The sequence below is a fragment of the Lissotriton helveticus genome, chromosome 2_1 (genome assembly GCF_964261635.1).
Source record: "Lissotriton helveticus chromosome 2_1, aLisHel1.1, whole genome shotgun sequence".
Lineage (NCBI taxonomy): Eukaryota > Metazoa > Chordata > Amphibia > Caudata > Salamandridae > Lissotriton > Lissotriton helveticus.
In genome coordinates this window covers 956,260,511-956,280,907 of record NC_136059.1, presented here as the reverse complement: position 1 = coordinate 956,280,907, position 20,397 = coordinate 956,260,511, and the positions used below count along the sequence as shown (strand labels likewise).

At 43.1% G+C, this 20,397-nt stretch overlaps 1 long non-coding RNA gene across 1 annotated transcript in view; it reads right to left on the bottom strand.

Annotated features, from left to right (window-relative positions):
* LOC144819556 (uncharacterized) overlaps positions 1-20,397 on the bottom strand; it is a 378,156-nt gene that overhangs the window by 278,651 nt on the left and 79,108 nt on the right. The gene's annotated exons all lie outside the window — the stretch shown is intronic.

Genomic DNA, 20,397 nt, shown 5'->3' with positions numbered 1-20,397 from the left:
CACTTTGGAACAACAAATAGATCTATAGAGGTTCATCACTTGTTCGGGCGACCAACGTCCCAGCCTCCGCCCGTAATTCATTATTGCCCCTGTGGCAGCCACAAGTTTAGAGCAGTTTTTGGCAACTAACAGGTTAAAGTTTAGTAGGCTGTCAAACAGTAGGCCCAGATAAGTAAAGGACTGAACCCTGCCTATTTTATGGGGACCTATCCTATATACATAATTCGTACAGGCTTTAGCCTCTGCTGCCGTTACATAGGATTTCTCCAGGTTTGCATGTAAATCAAGTGATGACATAAAACTGACAAAGCCATCAATCAACTTCTGCAGGGCCTTTGGGGTGCGGGCTAACAGCACTGCGTCGTCCGCGTACAACAAGACGGGGACAGGGCGAGAACCTATCTGGGGCGAGTCCGCTCCTAGTTTGCATGATTCCATATCCAGATTGTTGATGTATAAGGAAAACAAAAAAGGGGCTAAAATGCAGCCTTGCCTGACCCCGCTGTTACACGGGAAGGGGAGTGTACAACCACCTTCTGCACTAAAGCGCACTTTAGCAGATGTATTCCAGTGCAAAGCTTTTAGTATATTTACCAGATCCGGTTCCACCCCTAATTTTGTCATCAGGGCCCACAATTTTCCTCTATTGACATGGTCGAAGGCAGCAGATAAATCCATAAACCCTATCCATTCAATGACAGGTCTTTCTGACATTGTCAATGGTAATCTCTCAAGTTTTTCAATGCTCGGAATCGTATAGTCTGCTCCTTTTTGTGCCAAACTGATTTGTTTATCAGTAAGGTTAAAGATAGAGAATAATGACGTTGTGTTGATTAAACGCCATGGCACGTAGCCTGAACGCAAATTTTGCAACGTCCAGCCAAGCTGTACAATAGAACGCAATTGAGACTGACCATGTTGTAACAATAGCAAGTCCTGCTCTATTATATCAAAAGCAGATGATACAATGCTGTCCAGTGAATATATTCTGGAGGACAGAGTCATTAACCCATTGTCCACTACAGAAAGTGATTTTTCCAAATTAATATGATCAATTTCAATTTGTGTTACTTTCCAAGCCTCGTTCTATGCAGCGTACATACCGGCCGCTATGAAACGTTTTTGATGCTGTTCGCGTAGTCCCAGTATGAAATCACGCAAGTCAGCACCGTCTTTAAGTAAAGTCATGTGTTGCTTAATTTCAGCCAGTGTGGATTTTTGTAGCCATTCAAGGCAGAGTTTCCCTACACTGTATGTTGTAACTATCCCTGGATGTTGTCTCTGGGAGTATCTTGGGTCTGGCCTGTTCTGTTTAAACCCCTGTGTTTTGTTCAGGAATCTATCTTGACAGTTATTTGTGTCTGTGGGCCAGATCAACCATTTTTTCCAATCAGGATGTGTTCTGTTTTGGTATAAAATATGGGATACGTCTATCTCAACATCTGTAGTGCTATTACTATCAGGTATTGGCTTCGGAATAGATGGTTTATTTAAGTCTTTTATCTTAGCTAGGCCAAGACAAGTAGTTTGTTGAATTGTGTCATTCAGAAATATTATTTGTTCTGGGATCATGCAGGCCCTAAATAATGCTCCTAGGCCTTGTACCTGCCAATCTTTTGAACCCCAGATGGTTTTTGTTTCAATGTTGTTTTTCCAAAATTCAAAACCAAATGTAGACATTTTGTCATAACATTTTTCAGAATAAATCAATTTAGTATTTGTCAACATTGTTTTCATTCCTGTCTTTTTTAACATTTTGAAATTAAACGTTTCTGGATCACTGTTGTTGAACCCTGAGAAGTATTGGAATTTCTCATTAAATGTTTTCGAGCTGCCTTTTGGCGGAGTTGGACAATGTTCCCATTGGTTATAAGTAAAAACATTTCTAGGCTGAGCAGTTTTATGCAAATAGTGATCACCAAAATGATTATAACAATATAACTCTTCATAATTTGATGAACCCTGCAAATAATCATGTTCTGTGAATTTTGCTGACATTACTAAATCTGACATCATATTATTAATGTTTTCAAAGTCCCAATTATCAGCGAAAGTACTTGGTGTCACAAAGTCACTTAAGGAAACCTTAAACTGGTGTGGATATTTCAAGAGCTCAATTGGGCCAAAAATGTCATAATCCGTTCTGTCCCATGCTACCCCACCGGGTATTGGATTGGCTGTGATGTTCACTGATGACAGTTCTCTTTTCTCGATGTGAGAGGATGTGTGAGGCTTTAGGACCAAGGTGATGTTCTGACTTGCTGTGTCCATTGTACTATATTTTCCATCAATAAATCTACCCAAACATAAAACCATGATGATGAGCCAAAGCAGGAGGAAAAGTACACCTAATACAATCCAAAATTCAATCCATGGTGAAATCAGATATGTTTCTTTTAGTTGGTGAAAAAGTTCAGTCACTTTGTCTTTGAAAGTTTTTGTTGCTGGCGTTTCTTCAGGCTCGCTTGGATCTTCAGAAAAGTCATCGAAATTGATGAAGTAGCCAGATGCAGTTCTGTCAATTGTTGGAATTGCTTCAGGATTTTCATTTGCTTTTGGAATTTTCTTTGTTTCATTAGCATAGTCTGAGGCTGCATCGTTGTAGACTGGTGTTTCTTGACGAACTGTTGCAATTTGGGTTTCAAGAGGCACAAGTTCCATGGCTTTATTGTATAGTCCTTTTTTATTCATTGCAGGTTTATCAAATGTGATTAGTCTTTCAGTTTGAACCTCTTGGATTGTAGCAAGATTTGGTCTTCTGCTATTTCTTGGGAGTCCACTGGGCCTACTACTTATTATGGGCCACATGATTGTGGTTTTACCAGGTCGATGGATACAACTTGGTTCTCCTTTTTACCAGCAAGGGGCGGTAGTACTACTGATCTTGTTCCGCTGACAGCTAAGACAGGTACTGCTTTTCTGTAAGAAGGCCCAAATCCCTTCTTCACCGGGATCTTCTCTCTGACCAGATCCCCAATCTCTGGAATCCAGACAGGTCTTGCCGGCGACAGGTGGGTTTTCTTCAGTGGCTGTTGGCTGTTGCTTTAACTTTATATTACTCAGACTTCTTCTTGTTTCATTTAAGTCCTGTAAAACAGCCAAACGGTCTTTGATATCAAAGGCTTTTTCTTCTACCACTGAAGTGTGACTATCTAAATCCTGAATGTGCATTCTAGTACCGAACAATAGTTCGTATGGAGTGAGACCTTTTAGAGAATTTCTTGGCAGATTATTAAGACTACGTTGGACACTTGTTAAATGTTTGACCCACCCATCACCCGAACCTAATACCCTTGCTGTTATAGATTGCTTTATGTCCCGTTCTTTTCTTTCCACTACCGCATTTCCCTCAGGATGGAATGGAGAAGAGTACCGCAATGCAATGCCCATGCTGGCCATGGCCTCTTTGTAAGCCCGAGAGCTAAACGCAGGACCCTGGTCAGAATGTAGCATGCCAATTGCGTATGTGCCGATAAAGACTCGCAAATCTTTGTATAACAGTTCTGGCGTCAGCCGAGCGCTGGTGTCTACATTTTAAGTGAATCTAGACTTAAATATTATGGGGACGCATTTCTCCTGCTGGATTTCTTCGTATAGATAGCCTGATGCTTTCTAATAAAGGGATCCTGGCAATACTCCGGTCGGTTCACGACTGCGATCTCTGTTGCAGTCTGGACAATCCTTTGCAAATTTGTAATGTTGCAGGCTTATCCCCGGCCACCAGTATTCTGATTGTAATTCTTTTAGAGATTTCTTGATCTCTTGGTGCCTTAGACCCTCTCCCATGTGTGCGTCTGCTATCAATAAGACTCTCCGGTTCATGTTTGGAATTACTCTGTTCCCCCACTCCAGGGATTTGAGCAAAAGGAACGGAGTTTGCATCAATTATGTATGTATTACTGAGTGGATAGTTCAGAGGTAATGCTGCATAGTCGCCTTTTAAAGACGCTTTTACGGCCAGCATGGTTTCTCCGTCTATGTGTTTTTTAGAACGCTTTTTTGTGGCTACGGAAGCCGATTGAGCTGCTTCCGCTGTGGCTCTGTTAGCCAATGAATTCCCTGCAACGTGAACGCCATCACGTTGATGACTCAGTGTAAGTATCACGTGAGTCTTTCGTAGTTCTTTCTGCAAAAGAACTACCTGTTCCCAAAGCTTTTTATGCTTCATTGTGGCACCTGTGTCATCTTTGTAATCGTTTTGAACCCAGTTCTGCAAGTCATTATTGTAAGACCTGACGCAGAAATGCGAATCGCACACTATTAGTGTCGGGAATTCACGATCGGCATTTTCAAGCGCCATCTTTAAAGATCTGATTTCAGCTCGCTGAGCTGAACAGTTTCTGAGTGATTCAGTTTTTGTGACTATTGGTCTGAATTTACCAAAGCGCCAGCGACCTTTAACAATCGCGCACGCTGCATTGTAGAATCTTTTATCCACATCGTAATGTTGTGCAAATCTGTCCATGTAGATTACACATGTGTACTGTTCGAGAGGCTGAATTTCGATTGGCAGAGGATATTCTGGTTCGTATTCTAGATCTTCTATTTTTTTTTAATTTTCGAGTCAAAATAGTATTTCACGTCTTCTGCAGCAAGAGAATTTTCCCATTGTATCCATTTTGGATCTAATGCCACAGCATTCAAATTGCGTGGGCTTGTTAATGCCTCAAGGGCTGATTCTGCTGTTAAAACAGTTATCTTTCTGCCTTGGGCTTGGGCTCTTTCTTTTGCTACAGCAGTTTGAACCGCTATTAGAATCTTTTCAGTAGAACTGAATTTCATTTCAGCTTGTGTGTACAAGTGTGATGTAAGGAATGCAGGTTGGTTCCACAGGAGCGTCAGGAATCCAAAGAATATTCCACAGCCTTCCCCTACGGCCTTCCGACTCTATCAAGCACTAGAGTACGAGAGACACGCCAGGGGAAAACAGGGAGACAAAACAAGGAAAGTTTTGGGGGGAAAAATGTTCGATGGTGATCTCCAGGATTGGATGCGTGGTGCTTCAATGAAGGGAACTGGATAACAGGTAGGCTGCAATGAAAGGTGAGTAAGTACTCTAGCTATAACACCTTATCTGGAATACTCTAAGATACCTTTACATGAAAAATATCACATACCCCAGGTTCTTAACGTGTCGCTGAATTAAACATATGGAGTCTTATATATGGAACATCTTCTGGAGCTGTGGTAGGGATGACACAATATGTAAATGAGCACTTGTAAACTAGATACTGGTAATAATAATATGGTCTAACTTGTCCCCTTCTTACTTCAACTGTCTTGTAACAGGCTTTGAAGAAACATTCACTAACGTATGGCATGAAGAGAACCTTCAGCCCACTTCTTCTCTTGATGTTTATGACCATCTATGAAAACCAAAACGGAATGTATAAATCATATGTGTGCCAATCGTGACAAAAGTATAAGTAGCGCAAAAGCGCTCTTACCGTGATTCCCTGTAGTGTAGCTGAAATGCACCCACCCTGGTCCACGCAAGAATCACTCCAAATGCCAGGGAGCGGAAATCCAGTAAACAAATCAAGTGAAGGGAAGTAAACAGATACCAGGGGGTTTGTAGGATAATAGGAAGGGGAAGGAAATAAAAGGACACTAGCTAACTGTCTAAATGGGAAAACAGGAGGGATAATGAAAAAACCTACACTGGACAGCGGAGCACAAGCCCGGCTGTCTGATGAAGCACACTCGAACAGAGATGAAAGGATGAGCCCAGCCGGATGGCGGAGCAAAACCCGGCCGCCGGGCGAGACTCAAGGGCCAGGGGGGAAAGGAAGGTTCACGCCGAGTAACGTGAACAAACAACACTAGGGGGGAGCAAGGCTGAGCCCAGCCGGATGGCGGAGCAAAACCCGGCCGCCGGGCGAGACTCAAGGGCAAGGGGGAAACAGGCGCCCAAGTCTGACGCCTGAAGGCAGCGAAATAGCTGCAGCCTGTAAGCGTAGAATCGAAGCCCGCTCAGGAACGCGAGGGCCGATAACGCACAGCTCAAACCAAACAGGAAGATCCAAGAGGAAATACGGAAGTCAGGCAACAGGATCCAGACGGATGCGGAAAACAAAGGGAGCTTGACGCCAGAACGTAAAGCGTCGCTCCTTGTTTCCTGGTGCTCTAAATAGCACTTTTCTTAAAGGGACAGTGTATGGGAGTCTCAAGGCATGACATGTGATTTGTAAGCTATTGGTACCATTTCTCCCTCATTAGAGGTTAGGTACGTGAATCTGCATCTTCCTGGGATGACTCGGATTACAAGGTTGCGTACGTTTCGCGAGTTTGCAATTTTGTTTTAGCTAACATGTCTGTTTGTAATGATCTTAAAATTTCTGTGTGTTTCTGAGTCCAATTGTTTTGTTTGAAATCAGGTTTTATTAATTCATAGAGAGGTTTAACCCTCTCTGCATAATTTATAATGTATGTTCTTCCAAAATTCAGGAAACCTAGTATTGATTGTAAGTTCTTCAGCGTTTTTGGTGCTTGGAGTACAGCACACTTCTCTAAGAAGTTATCTGCTAGGCTCTTGCCTTCACTTGATAATTCATATCCTAATAATAGGACAGATAGATGGGCAATTCGTGACTTTTTAAAGTTGAATTTGTAACCCTCAGCTGCAAACCCAAGTATTATGGTGTTCACTCTTTTCAAGTGTGTCTCCAGGTCATCATCTGTGAGATTGATGTCATCGACATAGGATAATGCCTCATCATCATATATTTGTAGTAACTCTGTTACCCTTGCTGAGAATAATCCTGGGCTATTCTTGAATCCCTGTGGGAGTCGACAGAAGTGTTTATGTGACCCCATTATTGAGAAAGCGGTCAAATACCTGCTTTCAGGTGCTATGTTTTGACAAAAGAATCCATTAGAGATGTCTAATGTCGTTTTATATTTTTTGCGCACGATGTTATTCATTAGTGCTGCACTGTGAGAGTTTTGTACTGCAAATGTTTTGCAACAGGAGTTTAGATGTCTGTAGTCCAAAACTAGACAATATGAATAATCTGGCTTGGAGACAGGGAACAAAGGAGTGTTCATTTGTGAGGTGCATGTTTCAATCACCCCCTGGTATTCAAGTTGATCTAAGATCTCCCTGACTTGCTTTTTAGCTTCTTGTTTAACTGGGTACTGCCTTTGTGCAGTAGGTTGACTTTTTAACTGGATTTTGTGGGGAGGAAAATCCTCATCCCATCCTACATGATTTTTATATAATGCAGGAGCTTGGGCTACTGCCCATTTTCTTGCAAATGTGTATTTTTTATGACTTGGAATATGATTTGAGAAGGCAGGCATAATCATTTCTTCGCCATGAGGGCACTCCCTGACAAACTCTGGTGGCCAGTCTTTCTCAGCTAACAGGATGTCATAGCCTTTCGAAAGGTTATCCCAAAAGAGACCCCTTACTTTCCCAGTCTTGTCCCCCTCTATACGTAATGTTTTTTCGTATAATTTATGAGGTTTGCTAACTCTGGTGTCTGCAGTTTCCACTTGAATGTATTCATTCGTGTCCACTGCCTCCAGAAGATTCATCAGGATCTTGCGAGCTATTGTCACTTCTGCTGCGCTGACTAGCATTGTCTGGGCCCACTCTCCGTTTTGCAGTTGTGTCCTCAGTATCCTCGGCATGTTTAATTTTAATACTTGCTACCTTCTTTCTTGGAAATTGTAATTTTTTACTTTGATGAGCAGGTTCCTTGTCTTTGGACTTGACGTGCTCTTCCTTGTGTTCTGACCGTCCTCTTCTTTCCGATTTCTGTGAGGAAGTCTGAAAAGATCGAGAGGGACGTGTATCAATATCTTGATATCTATCATGTCTTCTCAATTTATCCCTATCTCTAAGGTTGTATCTTTTCTCAGAGGGCTCCCTCTGGGGAGACTTGTTTTCTCGGTCAGGAGATTTTTCTCTCCGGTGAGGAGACCTTCCTCTGGACTGGAATCGTTTTTCTCTGGGAGTGGATTGTTTATTACCATCCCAACTCTTTTTTGGAGTATTTAGATTATTTTTAATAAATGTTTTTCAGTTAGTTGGGGTTTTACTGGTTTCCCACCCAAACTATCTCTACCTAGTTCTTCATAGGATTTTTCTATGATTCTGGCAAGTTCAAATGGTTGTTCTGCTACATCTGTTTCTTTCAATTTCTGGCGGATCGCCACAGATGCTGCTTCTCCTTTTATGTTGGCTAATAATATAGCCGAGACCTGCTTGAAGTCTTTCAGTAATTTCATACCCAGAGTTAAAGCAGGTTCTGGACCGTATTCATTTTGAATCTGTCTTAGCACATCTGGTATTATCGCCATAGACGGAACACCATGTGTTTTTTTGTATATCGAAGCAAAGACTGTGCCCCAAGTGTCACAGTCCTCCACATGTGGTGCGACCCCCATTGGAAGACAGATAGTCAGAATTCTGTGTTTCATCGTCACTTTCCACCATTTCTACTGACAGAAAGTTATTTTTTGTTGCAGATCAAGTTTCAAGGAAACAAAGATTAGGTGCCAATATTTTGGAACACTGTATCCTTCAACGTTGACTAAACCAAAAACTATACATAGGAATCTCTTCCTACTAAGTTCCGGCGGATTTTAACCTTTTACCCACTCCAGACGTCTTTTGGAGTTTTTATGGGAAAAAGGGTCTGTGTGAAAAAGCACGACTGAATTACTCTAATGTCTTACGTTAGATTATCGCCTTACCAAACGTTGGGCGCCATGTAGTGTAGTTCCTATATTCCCAATAGGCTCTGCGCATTGGAATAATATAAACAGCAGTGTGGACGTAGGACTGAGGTCGACTAGGTCTCTACTGACTATATTAGACTTAATTATTTTTGCCAGCTAGCTCAGAGGTCACTAGAAACTTTCTCGAATGTTCAGGAAAGAGTTAACTCTCCGGACTTAGACAAGAAGGGATTAGCTTCTGACAACCGCATAAACATGACAACTTTGCTCCCTCAGAATAAAGAGTGTATCTCTAGAGTCATGTGAAAACAGTAGACGGTTATTTCACTCAGTCAATCGTGCGTACTTAGTTTCACCAGAGTGCAGAGAAATAGAGAGACAGGCGTTTTCAATAAAAGGTGTTATTTATTGAGAAGTCTTCTTTCTCATGCAAGAGAAATGAATTGCCACAATTGCAATACTTATTATAAAGTAAAGTGCGTACAGTAAAAGGAGTATTATGAAATAATACTGTAAAAGCATTGATATGGTTTCTTAGCCATATGATACTTTAAAATGGATAAAATATATACATACATAAAAACATTGACTAACGTACTCAACTGGCGCTTCTAAATACGCCTACCCCGGTGTACCTGACCTAAGCCTAATACGTGGGAGGGAGTAAGTAAGTAGCAGTTTAAGTTAAGTTGGTTTTTGCCAAGGAATCTGAATCAAGAATTCTCTAAAGGGTTTAGTCAGCTCCGTACCTTGGTAATAGAATGTAGGAGGTCTTGTATCTCTCTCTCAGGACTTTATATCCCAGCAACCCGCAAGGGTCACTGGAAACACTGGAGCTGGATTTTCTCGGCTAGAGAAAAAGACAGCGTCTTTCTCAGTGCGTCAAAAAGGGGAGGGGCGGCGTCCTTTGGCTCCTCGCATCAGCTGGGCTTCTGGGCAAGTAGATAGCCGCTCTGCTCCACACCACTGTGTGTTTGCTTAAGGCAGCGTTGGTATATTTATATCTGAAAGGTGCCGGGTTTGACGTAAGGTTGGACATAAGACGTCACTAAGAACTAACAGTTCTTTCAGGACTCTAGGAGTTCTTGTGCAAATCAAAACAAGAGCAGGGGGATTTCCCGGGCTGCTGGAGGCTTGGTTTGTTTAAAGAACGCAGTGTACTTTCTAGGAGTCTAGGGGAGTAGCCTTGCCGTATTTGGACTGCATGGGCTATTACTAAATATGGATATGATTCTTATGCCTTTATAAGGATATTATTTATTATAACCATATAAGGGCATGCATCGGGAATATCGAATTAGGGTCCGAGATAGAAACACAACAATATAAGGTTACTGAAGGAACACTGTGTTGTGTATGGCTTAATGTAGTTAAGGCAACGAAGGTATATCAGGCTGGCTTAAAGAACAAGGTAAATGGGTAAAATAAAAATATGAACAGTAAATGTGGGTGGGTTAAATGACCGGAATAAAAGACAAAGAATGGCCGAATTTTCTAGGCTAAATACTTTGGATATCATATGCGTACAAGAAACGCATATCCCCTGGGGGAAAAGGAATCTGATGAGTATGGGAGGGTACAATATGTTGGCCTGTACATCTCAGACTTCTAATATTCGGGGGTTGTGATTTTTGTAAAGGTTGCTATTGGAGAAGCCATACGTAAAGCAACAGATGCACTTGGGCGATAGGCAGTGGTTGAGCTCGAGATAGGCTATACCATATGTGCAATATACGGCTCGAACCAAGATGATCCAGAAATTTTTGAGGATCTAGAGATAGAGGTGGCAACGTGGCCTAGTCCTCTAATTGTCTGCGCGGATCTTAATATATCAGTCGAACTGGGGAGAAATCAAAGATACCTGGGGCAAAAACCTAGAGTATATGGAGCATTGACATCCCTTATGAAAGCCATGGCCTGATTGACATATGAGGGAGCAAAAAACCCAATAAACCAGGATATACCTAATAATCTTGTCCCCATAAAAAATACACCAAACTAGATTACATTCTTACCTCAGCAAGTCTTGTTAATAATCTCAGATCATAATCCACTAATACTCGATATCGATGCTGATACGTCTAAAACTACATATAATAAGTGGACATTTGATAAAAAACGTTTGATTAATAAGACCTATCTAGAACACATCAAGAAATGGGCTCAGGAGTTTTTTGATATTAATAGATATAGTGTCACAGCATAGTATGGGATACCTTCAAAACTGATCTAAGGGGGGAGACAGTTAACTTTGTAGCACGCAAAAGTATCAGCTAGAGAATGAACAGCTACTAACAGAGCTGGCCAAGGCAGAAGAAGAGCATACAGCCCTAATAATTCAGGTGCAGGAAGCAGCAGAACTCCAGCTACGAATCATCTCCCTTAAAGCCGGTAAAGCCGTATACCGAAGTCAGCGGAAATATATCAGTTGCAACAGAGTGTATATGATATCAACTTGATGTTGCCGATCGCGAATGAGGAAAAAGTCTCACTGGGATGTTGATTTTGCTCGCTCGCGGTCGCCAACTTGACGTTGAGGACCGCAAGCGAGCAAAAAATGCCTGCTATGCTACGCTACGCATTTTTGCGCTGTTCTACGTGCGATTCGCATAGCGCGTAGTTGCGCAAACTACTCACACTCCGCGAGTGTAGATAGTTTTCCACCCAGGGTTAAATGCGACAACACACATGAGAACATATTGTTAAACTGCATCTCCCCTTCACATTGCAGAGGGACAATCAACACCTCCTGCAGAGCAGCCCGACCCTCTCTTCTCTGATGACGAAAAGGACCACCACAGCTTCGACTCCAATGTCTTCCAATAGTTCATTGACAGCCTCCGCAGCTCATCTCCAGGAACAGGGTAGCCCAGCTGCAAAGGGATGTATGACATTACAACGCATGCTTTTACATCGCATGCCTTTACAACGCAAGTATTACAACGCAGTCCATTACAACGCATAGTGCTTTGGGGTGCTGGATAGTGAATAGTTTAATTTACTATTCCAACTCCAGTCCCCGTGGACACTAGGGAAGGTTATTGGATAGTAAATTAACCTATTCCCTATCCTAGAACGCCCCCCAGAGCAATGCGTTGTAATAGTTTGCGTTGTAATGGTTGCATTGTAAAGGCTCTGCGATGTAAAAGTTGCGTTGTAAAGGTTGTTTACCGCTGCAAAGAGGACACCCCAGCCCCTGCACAGACCACACAGCAGGCAGCACCCACCACCACGGCTGCCTCCCAGGACCCTCACAAAGAACACATGGCCTTCCAATGCCGTGTGTTGGGATGCCAGGAGCAGCTGGCTGAACAGGTGTGGGTGGGCTTCGACCACATGGCAGACAAACTAGATGCCATACCTGGGTGTCTAAGTCCCATCAGGGGCCACTCACAGTCCCTAAAGGACACCCACAGTCCGCTCCATACTCCCCAATGAACCATGGCTGACATCGCCAAAGTCCTGACTCAGAGACAGTACGACTGACTACTCCAAGTGGCTCCATCGAGCTCGCCTGTGAGGTGGGAAACATGCGGAGGCTCATGGAAAGCATGGAGCGGTCCAATGCGGGAAGAGCAGCTGCCACAGCTGCACACCAGCGAGTGGTAGTTGGGTTCCTCAATGACCTCAAAACCATCCTCATAGCATTGCTGCCACAAGGCCTGGCACTGATGCATGCTGCTGCTACCAATACATCCACATCTCTGCCCCCTGAAGTGTCAGTGCCACACAGTGTTGCAGACATCCCACCTCTGGCCCCTGAGGTGTCACTGCCAAACAGTGATCGAGAAAGACCAGCACCACCCACACATGAGGCACATGGTACAGCAGAGGACGAAGAGGTGGACAAAGTCGCATGCATCCCCGCCATAGGGCCTGTTTCTGCTTGGTTCTAACCTCTGCATCATCACCTTCCACTGTCCCCCGATGTACTCTGCGACACTCAATTTGGACCTCGCAATGGACTGCCATATACTGCATATACTGTTTGACCGCCAATGACACAGCAAACAAACTGCGGACTGAACTCTTCCTCGTCCTTGGGACTTATCATTCCCTTAAGGACTCCACGGGCCTATATCGTCATGTGGGGTTTGCATGGGGTTTGCATGGCCCTGTACTGCTCCTGATGCAACACTCCACTGAATGTGCATTAAACATTCCCAATCACACAGATGTCTTGTGTCTATGGTATTCCATGTGTGGTAGTATTGATGTATGTAGGTTCAGTGAATTCCCCATACGTCCATGTGGCTCACGTCGTTCGACTTGGGTCACAGGGTGACACATTGCCGAATGTTGTCTGGGTGGCACCGACGCAACAATGGGGACACACGCATTTGTTACTTCCTTGTCCAACTCCGTACGGAACCACGCACAGAGCGCCGGGGTCATTGTTCAAAGCCTTACTCTGGACTGGCATACACCAGGCCAACCCACTACGCTTACGCTCACAGGGGGGACAACGCGTTGTGTGCCAGGTCTCCCCTGTAGTGATCTGATGATCACAGGTCTGATTGTCAGCATGCCACAGCCACTCCCTCATGGCTGGTTTACACCCACACCACACCCATCCAGTACACGCGTCACAGGACATGTGACCCTGCCAATAAAAAGGGCCGTGCGCACGACGCCATTTCTAATCTCTCTCAGGGTGTATCCGTGTGGTGTGCATGTAGGCATGGGGGCCCAGGGCCCTGCGACATCACATTCCGCAGGCCTGGAGGTGGCATGATGGCGTTCACACCACGATACCCAATCATAAAGGGTCCATGAGTAGCGGGGCACAGACTTGGTGGCACTGGATACACTGCGGCCAACACAGGCACACTGCCACAGGACTGTGACTTTCGGTGCACTGAGTGAGGTAGGGGCACCTTAAGTGCTGAACTAGTGTGCACCCTGCAATGATGCCCCGTCCCGGGGTTCCGGAAGGCTCAGGTTTTGGGTGTCCTGCTGAATTGCAGTGTAGGCCTGAGCAAGCGGGCAGTGCGGGCCTACCGCCACATGGCGTCGCCTCCTGGTTCACAGAGTCAGTGGCACCCATGAGGCTGAGCGGGTGTGCAGCCTGCGATGATGTGGGGTACACTGGTATGTCCTCTTCCATGGAGAAATCAAGACCCAGCATCAAATCTGAGACCTGGGGGCCCGCGGAGCGGAGCTGCATGATGTGGAGTGTGACATGTCCGCGTGCCCAGGGCTCGGAGCTTGCACCGGCACATGGTTAGCCCTCATTTCTACACACCAGTGGCGGAAGGTGACCAGTGAGGCCTGGGTGCGCAGGGGCTGGGGTGCAGCTGCCTGGGTGAGGAGGGGCTGGGGTGCAGCTCTCTGGGTGTGCAGGCGTGGACAGGCGATGATGTTGTGTGCAATTGTATGTACTTTGCCATTCAGGTATCTGGACTCTATTTCAGATGACCGGTCTGTCTCAGATGTTGGACCTGGTGAACTGCACCACATACTGGCACGTAGTTGGAAACACACTGGTGGCAGCAGGTGAGCAGTGTGGCCTGGGTGCGCAGTGTCAGCACTCTCTGTCTCTGTCTCTCTCTTCTTTTCTCTGTGTCTCTCTCCCCTCTCTGTCCATCTTTCTCTCTCACCCCCTCTCTCTCTCTCCATCGCTCTCTCTCTGTCCCTTGATCTGTGCAGGACACACCTTCTCATCATGGTATTCGTCTTGCAGGATGTGACCTACGTAGTGTCCCGAGGGGTGCCGCCATGTATCATAATTTCTGTTCTGTGTTTGTTTTAACACATTTTCATTTGTTGCTTCGAAGGTGAATGCGCGATGCTCATTTTTGTTACAACACATTCATGGTGCCAGATGTGATTGTGCGACATCAGGTGGATTATTTGGCACATGATTCCGTGTGGTTGATGTGGCATGTCTTTGGCCTGAGGGGGATGCCCGGGGAGGGGGTGGCCTGGGGTGGTGGCGGTGGGTGTTGTGGCCCTGTTGGGGTGCCCAGCTGCATGATGAATGGCTCCATGGCATATGTTGCCGTTCAGGTGTGGCTCTGGCCTGGGCTCCCTTTTGTGGTGCAGGCTGAGGTCCGACTTTACACCAGGTCAGAGCAGGTGTTAGCTTCCTGCTGCTAACGCGCCTTATTGCATGTTTTGTGATCTTATCAACAATGTGGCTGGTCGTTGAGAATGTTGCGGAGTGGTGTTGTCGCTGCTTTTTGCTCGGGAATGCCTACTCTGCATCTCATTAGCGATAGTTGCGGGGGACATCTGTGGCAATGTTTTTTGCGGCTGCTATCACAGGTAAACTGGTGCTATGGGCTGTTAGCACCAGCTTGTGAATGGGGTGATATATTTATCGCGACTTTGGCTGCGATAAAGTGCCGTTAACTAGGTGAAAGCTCCTTGAGAATATGCCCTAAGGTGCATGGTAGACTGGTGAGTTATAGTTAATGTAGTGTAGCTGTCGAATTGAATATGTTGTGTATGGAGGAGTGCAAGTTATAATAATTTGACGTTGTTGGGAAAGTGTAAGTTTAAAATTAAAAAATTTTGCGTAGTTTAAGTTTGGTTTATAGATAAAAAATAGATAAAGTTATAGTAATGTAAAGGTGGTGCGTATATTATAAATAAAAGGAATACCCATATGTGTAGAATTTGTATTGTTTTGTGCCGTTTAAGTTTGGTTTGTCTAGCAAGACTAAATAACGTTTTCCAAACTATACCAAAGGTTTAACATTTGCTTTCTTCATTGCATATATATTTGTGTTTTTATTTATTATTTTATTACGCAACCGTAAAATAAATTTATATGAGCATGTGTAAAAGATGACCAGAGTACAAAGAGAAAACAGAAATGGAAAAACAGAGTAACCATATTCTGTACTTCATCATTAGGTTTCCAGGAAGTGAGGCATCTGGTATAGAAAGTCATCCATCCTTTTTTTGCTTCATATTCCCCCATGACACACAAGCATGCAGATCACTTGGCCATCCTTCAGTAGATGACTTATAATTGAATTTCCATTCTGCAGATTTTTCCTTTTGAAAACTGTTAAGTTTATTCGCAGTGTACATTGAAGTGCAGTAATGAGTACGGTTTGTGTGTCTTGTTTTTACTCAAAAGTAGTTGGTTTTGTTCTCGCATTGAAATGCATTTCTGAAATTAATTATTCTAAGTAATCGTGTTTACAACTGTGGAAATCTTGAGCTTTCTAATCTTAGCACAAGATTTACTATGTGCACAGATGCTACTTTCTTTTAAAACATCTCGTCCATAAATATATTGCCATCGCAAATGTGTTACTGTAGATGATAGCACATGGTGCTTATTATCGAGCTTTTCAGTTCCAAAAACTGTTTTGTGGCCCTGCTGTGATTTTATTGACAGTGGCATTCATTCTTTGAAGCTGTCGAAAACCAATCGGACAAACATATAATTAATTGCAATCAGTTGTTGAAATGTTTGCCACAGGGTTATCATGTGAGTTTGGCGTCTCAGATGTTTCTTACTCCATAATTTACCATATTCGTATTTTGAGAAACTGCAGCATATTTTGTTTTGTCGCAAGGAAGATCACAAACCCCTAATTTGGAGTGGGTAGAGCAGCTTATTGAAAAGCAAAAAATTCTATTTATGTCCCATTGGGTGCTGGATGAGCCTGGGGCACTTTAGCAAATGCACTGGCCTCAACGTTGACCAACTATCAGCTGACCAATCACTTGTCAAGGAAATTACCTCCGTTTCTTTCAACCCTCCTCCTAACTGTTTCTGGTCAGTGACACAGAAGGAAGTGGCAGAACAACTAACACATTTAACTCACAAATGAATTATAGCATGCAAGGGTAGAACAAATGAAACAAAAGCAATTAGATTGATAAAACACTAGTAAAGAACAGCCATTAGCAAAGCCTATAGACTTGGCCAGTTGCACGTGTACGTATTCTTTGTTGTATTGGCTGTATGAATGATAGAACAAAAGATTGCTGCACATTGCAAAAGCACATTGCAGGCGTCAACCAACTCATACTGCCGAGTGTGGAAAATAACAAAAAGAGGTGCAACTTCATCTCAGGACTAACTGGCTCAAGGGTTAGGATCATGAAGTTTACAAGATCCCACAATTCAATCAAGTGGGGGAGCTGGGATTAAAGTATATAAGTATAGGTTAATTGGTCAAGTATTTAACCTCTAGGCCAGATCTTCTCTATTAAATGTAAAACAAATGTGGTTAGTAACTTATTTCATCTCCAGTCTGTGTTATTTGTATGGTATGAACCAGATTGAAATTGGTTTTTAAGGGCGCATTGTTTTTGTAAGTGTGCTGTTCGTCTTTAGTTGGAATTTATATAGCTAGCACAGCCTTCTATCAGCCAGATTCATCAAAGGAAAATCGGCTCGCAAAGGGCCAGATTCTGAGAATCTGGCCCTTTGCGAGCGCTATTTTTGCATTTGGGATTCATCATCCCAAATGCAAAAATCGCAATTCTAGAAATCGCTAAATTGCGATTAATTGCATTTAACGAATCTCAATTAGAGATTCTTTAAATGCAATTCATGACCCATTTTAAAATTGCGAATACGCAATCTGGGGCCGCTATTTACCGCGAAGTCTAACTACGTGGTAAATAGCAAAAACTTTGAGAAATGCACTAAAGTGCATTTTTCAAAGTTTCATGTTGCTCACACACATGTGCGCAACATATGTGCACACATTAATTTCAGGGGTGCAACAGGGTGTCCTTTGGACACCCCTGCACCCTTGGAATCGCAATCTCAATTTGCGAATCGCTAATTGCGATTAGCAAATTGAGATTGTCTTCCCATTCATTCCTATGGGCCTCTAGGCCCATAGGAATGAATGGGGAGATATTCCTTAATTGCGACTCGCAATTTGTGAGTCGCAATTAAGGAATTAGTAGAAATCGCTATGATGTCTTGTGATTTCTTGATGAATAGCATTTTGCTATTCCTTAATAGCGAATCGGTAATTTTAGCTGTTAAGGAATCGCAAATTTGTTTGTTGATGAATCTGGGGGTATGAGACTTGCTGCTTAAAATATGTTTAATTTCCCCTAACTGAGGTTACTACTTAATGAACAAGTAAAAATTTTTATAACAATCTTTCTGGTGCATAATGTATCTACCTGTAGATTCCTCATCTCATGAACCTCCCCAAGGTGCCCAGGTCTTTCAATGTCAGTTTCCATTACAGACATTACATCACCAGAACCATCTAGGCACCAACCCATATCAGGATTCCTGAACAGAGCAGGCAAGCTTTGCTTACCTGAAGGTAAACGATTTGGTAGAGAATGGCTTCTCCTTAGAATGTGAAACAAATTCAAACGTTATTTGGCTTTGACATTTTCTATATATATGTTATAGGAAATGTATTCCCAGATGCTCAAGCTCATTATTGAACTCACTAAGATCTTTCAAGCAAGAAACCTTTCGAACATAATCTACATTCATGACAACCCCCGATTTTGAGGCTTCCAGGCTGCACCCAACCTTTCTATTTGGACACTGATACATCTGCTTTTGCAATAGGAGCAATCCTGTCTCAGAAACATCTGGAAACTCAAGGTTTTCGCCCAGAGACATATTTTTTTCGTAACCTGTCAACTGCTGAGAAAAAAACACCATGCGTGATCATGAGCTATTAGCGATCAAAGGGACATTCACACTTTGGACGCATTATTTAGAGGGCTTTCCACATATGATCACAGTCTGGACAGATAAAAACCTCATGTTTCCAAAGAGTATGAAGTGTGCAAATCCCAAACATGCCAGATGGTCCCTCTTCTTCTCGTGTTTTAGCTATGACAATACTTATAAACCTGGTTCACGAAAGTGAAAGGATAATGCTCTCTCCAGACAAGGATCTGAGGAAGAGGATCAAGTAGAAAACCCTCCTGTAACCCTTGCTTTCAAGCAGAACAACTTTTAATGTCAGAGTCATTATGAAGCAGATACGACGGAAAGAACACAAATTAGAGCGAGAAAATTGGTTATGGCAAGAAAGGACTTTGAAAAGAAAGTTCCCATGATGTTCCATGATGATTGACATTTTGTCCCAACTGAGGAACTGCAAAGGAAAGTCCTCTGCATTTGTCATGACTCGCTGTTGGGAGGAAATACTGGAGTATGAAGGACACAAAAAGTGGTTGCCAGTACATGTTCATGTCCTACCATTAAAAAATATGGTGGAGGCCTATGGGCAGAGTCTAGTTTGTGTCCAAATTATGATCTCTACTAAGAGAGCCTTGAAGTTATTACAACCAGTCTCTACCCCACAGACACCTTGGTCTCGCAAACCAATGATCTTCATTATAGAGTTACCAGAATTCTATGTTGTGAGAAAAGTGGATTATTAGTTTGGGTGGTTTTGGGACCTCACCAAGTAATAATGTCACTATTCCGTAACAGGTCCAGGTAGGTTCCTTTAAATCAAACCAGCCCTCATTCATTGGTAGCTGTGGAACAGAGCAGTCAGGCTTAACTCAAAGGAAAATAAGTGTAAACCTTGTACCAAAACAGTCAATAAGTAAAAAATATGACATAATAAAAACCCCACTCAAGTTTATGAAAACAGGAGATATTTTTATTCTTGAGTAGACACCAAAGTGACAAGAAATTGATGAAGGGATCCAGCTTTAATGATTTTTGAAAGGTTTGCATAAATCACTGAAATTCCCTCCAAAACGTTTTTATAAATCACTGCTTTTCACATAGCAATCTGGGAGTAACCAATTGTGCATACACTTTGAGGGTTCAGAGCACATGTGTCTGCAGGGCCCAGTGCACTTCCGAGTTGAAAACCCAGAAGCATCAGTCCAAACATTTGGGGTGATCATACAAAAAGAAGCATTTCCTTACACATGGGTAATTGTATATTACTTTTCCAAAATTTGTCCATATGGTACTATTACCTAAACTACCCACAGCAGCAGAAATTCCTAAACATTTTCTCAAGAAGAGGTCAGGCTCCTTGGGTTACTTAAGGTCATCAAAACCAACAGGGTTTATGTCCAGTTTTTTTAAACTCTTTGTTAAAACAACTGGGGATAATAAACTTTAGTTAACTCAAGCCGGGACAGTCAGTTTGCCACATTTGCTTTCAAATCTGTGCTGAATAATAGTATTTGACAGAGTACATCTAAGGACATGCTTAGTTTCTGGTAGCTTAGAAGAAGGCATCTGTAGTGTCTTCCCAGCCGGGATATCCGCCAATGACTATGCCACACATGGAGGTTAATAATGCACATCTTTATTCATCTGCGTGTAACTGCAAACTCAACATTCTAAAGGAGCCTTCACTGTAATACACTCTATTAATTACGTCATAGCTCTATGGAGTTCATCAGGAGCCAAAAGGGTCTGTCATTATTAATTTGCAAGACACTACAAATCCCCCTCTGTTAAATGAAAACTTGTTGATTTTACAAAACGATACACACATATATAAATTTAGATTTCTTCAATGAGTCTCTTTGGTACTGTAATGCCTGACCTGACTGTGTCGTGTGAAGTTAAGATCGGCCACCGTCATAACCCAAGATCTGCTGGGATGGTGAAAAGGTGGCAGCAGTCACTGGTGTTTCAGAGTCAGTCTCTCTTTCACCATGATGATCCAGTAAACTATTAATAAAACGCTAAAAGTGAGAAGAGTCTCTGGTAATAGACTTCCCAGGGTGCTGGGCAGGCACCATGTGCTCTTTGGTCGACACTACTTGGAAAGG